The 3718-nt window shown below is 44.3% G+C and overlaps 1 long non-coding RNA gene across 1 annotated transcript; it reads right to left on the bottom strand.

Annotated features, from left to right (window-relative positions):
- Positions 1–210: 210 nt before the first annotated feature.
- On the bottom strand, positions 211–2009 carry LOC140907068 (uncharacterized). The gene is made up of 3 exons (XR_012157355.1): positions 1865–2009; positions 1149–1292; positions 211–283 (listed from the first exon to the last, which is right to left on the bottom strand). It is a non-coding gene; the product is annotated as an uncharacterized LOC140907068 (long non-coding RNA).
- Between the last annotated feature and the right edge of the window lie 1709 nt (positions 2010–3718).

The following is a 3718-nucleotide window of genomic DNA, read 5'->3' as shown; positions in this document are numbered from 1 at the left end:
CATTGATGTCCCAGTGCTTCCATTCCTCAAGTGTAAAATGGAGAGATCACCACCTCACTGCGGCGTTGTGAATGTAAATTCATTAACATTTGGGAAGAACTCAGCTGCTACAGGGATGAGTGCCACAGAAAAGCTCATAAGGAAATTAATAATTCTGTTCTCAGTGCTGTGTTTGAACGGTATACAGTAAATAAAGCCAAGGGCCACATATTTAACACAGAAACATAATAGCTTCTCATTTACTTAGTGTTGTCCATCCTGTACACTGAATGAGGCAGCAGTCCTGTGGAAAAATGTGATTGTGTAATTAGAAACTGTATCATGAAGAATAGAGACCTTAATTGGGTCTTTCCTAACTCTTGTGTGCTTGACTTTGCAATCTTAATGTTTCTTTAACATAGATTTGTGTGTGCAAACATAGCTAGGTTTTCTTTAAAAAAAATGAAAAAAAACCCCAAACCAACCCCCCCAGCAAGTCCATCCTGTGGAACCATCCTGACTCCCATCTGGCTCATCAACTGCATGACAACTCCAAGGAGGCACCGCAGCAGGCTTTTTGAATAAGAGTTTTTCAGTTTTCAGCTGAAAACCAAAATGTTTTAGGTTTTGGGCTAGGACATAAAGTCAACATTTTCTGCACAAAGCAGGTGCTTTTTGTAAAATCTTTTAGTCAATGTCACAGCCCCAGTCAACAGCCCTCTGAGGTTAGACTACTTGATACCCCTTCTGGGAAGTAGCCTCAGTCCGATGGCCACTGCTGAACTCCCACAGGCAAGCTCACCCTGCCCACAGCTCCGCCCTCCCAGTGGGCACTCTGGTTTACAGTTTAACCCTTCTGGGAACCCTTGATGAAGCCAATAAGACACTTTGCAGAGGGATTTTTAAACCAATCCAGTATTGCCAATCCCCAAGGCTCAAAAATCATGAGTCTATCCCCCAGCCCAATGAGCTTTAAGGGGTGGGAGAGATTATTTTGTATTTATTTTAATCTGTTTTTTAATATTTGACCTCCCATTGCTCATCCCCAGTGCGTGTGTGTGTGAGAGAGAATTAGCATTGCCAATACTCCCGTATTTATTAAGGTAATTTTCACCCCTGCTGTAGGAACTCTCACTCCCTGTCCCCCACCCCACATCAGAACTACTTACCCACAGCCTTACTTCTGCTCTCTCTGCAACTCCTGGGGCTCTTCACTCCTCAATCCCTGGGAAGGGGGCTTCCAGCAGGGCCCCCTTCTCCTCCTTATAGGCTGGGGTCTATTCATCCCCTGCTGCCCTTTCCCAGGCCATGTACTGCAGGGAGAAAGGGGAGGAGCAGAGGGGTCATCTCCATTGCTCACAGGGGGAAGGAGAGGCTACCCCAAGCTGCCAGGCTTTCTGCTCCTCTTCCTCCCCTTCTCCCCCTCTGAGAATGACATCAGCTCCTGAGGAGAGGGGCAAGTGAACTCTGCCTGATTCATGCAGTAGCTCTGCTGCTCTTCCCTAGTGGGGAAAGCAGTCTGACTGTTTTCCCCCTAGGGAGAGCTGACATTCACCAGGAAGCTGGAGTGTCTTATGTTATCACCAGACTGGCTGCAACCCCAGCCCAGCTGTTGTGAGTCAGGGAGATATCGTGAAAGTTGGCAGCACTGCAATCACACTTACTTTTCAACAGCAAAAGCAAGGTACACGGTACACCGTCATGGAAAATACAGGACACTTATGTCATTCCCTGCCTCAGTTTCCTCAACACTTTGGAATGTTCTTTGGGATTTCTGGGCTCCAAGTCCCTTCTCCTGCATATCACTCCACCAGCATCCTTATCATGATTAGTATGGAGAAAGAATTACAGCAAGACATCCAATAAAACAGTAACAAAAAGTTACCTTGCCTCCAGATTGAGCAAACAAAGGCCAAGTCCCGGAGGAATCTGAGAAAACATAATATCTGATGCCTCCTTTCTTTTCGAGAGAAGTAGCACAATTCCAACAACCTTCTCCTCAGGATTTAAACCAAGTCTTCAGCTTCTATTTCCTTCAGGGAAGAGATATGGGAAAAGTTCCAAACATTATTTAATAAAGTCTCCAGTTCCTTCTTCTTTCACAGAAAAGGTATGAGGAAGTTCCAAACAGAGCTTAAACACATTAGTGAGCATCTTAGAAAAAGCCCCTCTGTGACCCATCAGTTTTGTACTCTTAGCAAGCCAATGTCAGATCACAAAAGCTAACTTCTTCTTCCATTTACCTGCCCCAGCCTGGCTCCCTGGGAGGCCAATCAGCTCCAGCTGTTTCTTGACTCCCTGCATCAAACCCTATCCTGGAGTTTCCTGACCTGGCTACTCTTCTGACCTTTCTGAGCCCCAGGTGGGTAGGAAATTATTCTTGTTACACAAGATTCTTTATTATTTGCCTAGCAGGGACATCCATTTTGTTAGAAATACATTAAAAAGTAAATACCCCATTGTGAAAGAGTGATATATATACATATATAAAAATTTAAATTTCTTCAAAATTCTAGAGTTTTGGTTAAATTGGACAGACCCTTGCAGCAACAGTAAGAAGTACAGCAGCATAAGTAGTTCAGCTGGCAGAGTCCACACCTTAAAAGGGATGCTGAAAATCGGAATATGTTCAGAAAAGAGCTACAAGAATGTTTTGAGGTATGGAGAACATACCACGTTGTGAGACACTTAAGGTCAACCTGGTTAGTTTATCCAAGAGAAGGTTTAGCGTTGACTTAATCACAGTCTACATCTACCTACATGGGTAAGATTCTCCATCACATGACATCGTTAAATCAAGACTGGTGATTTTTCTGAACGATACGCTATACATAGCTCAGACAGAAGATATGGGCTTGAAGAAGAGTTTAATGGGGGAGGTTCTTTGGCCTGTGTTATGCAGGAGGCCAACTAGATCAGTGTTTTCCAGATGGTGGGTCCTGGAAGGTTACAGATCAGTTATCATGTCCAGGGCCAGAACTGGCCTAAACAAACATATACTTCTCCCAGCCCAGCCAGTTTGGAGGGGAAGCCCTGGGGGAGGGTGCAGGTTTGGAGAGCAAGCCCACCCCTTGCTCACCCCACAACAGCTGAGGCAGGCTTTCTTTCCAAATCCTGTCCGCGGTGGGGCTTCCCTCTACACCAGGCTGGGATTTGGGTTGTGGAGCCAGGCAGAGGGTGCACACGTGTATTAATGGATTACCAAAAAAAAAAAAAGAAAAGAAAATGCAGTTGGTGGTTGCCTTGGTGCAATATTTGGGAACCACTGAGCCGGATGATCATAATGGTCCCTTGTGGCTTTAAAACTGAGAAATCTGTTATCCAGTCCCGTGCTTTGTCAGATCTCTCAGCTACGAAATAAAACACCACTAGATTATCCTATCTCTGTTCTGAGATTATTTATGGGATTGGTGAAAGTATAAAGATTCAGGTCCCAATCCTACAAAAACTTAAGCACATACACAACTTTATTCATGTGAAATTAAATGGGCCTTCTCATGTGAATAAAGTTATGCACATTCACTTTTCCCTAGCCACACTCTGTTCATTAGTCCTGGCTACGGTGGCTCTATGGCAGTGGAGGAGGATTCCCAAGGGGGCCTAATCCACCATATTTAGGGCAGATTTGTGTTGGAGGATCAGTGAAAATATACAGCAGAGGTAGCCTCTGACAAATAGTGTCTTATCTTTCCTGGAGTATAAGAATGATAATTATATTTTATGACTAACAAAAAATATT

Source organism: Lepidochelys kempii, chromosome 2, assembly GCF_965140285.1.
Source record: "Lepidochelys kempii isolate rLepKem1 chromosome 2, rLepKem1.hap1, whole genome shotgun sequence".
NCBI classification, from domain to species: Eukaryota; Metazoa; Chordata; order Testudines; family Cheloniidae; genus Lepidochelys; species Lepidochelys kempii.
This window is presented reverse-complemented; position numbering and strand designations above follow the sequence as displayed.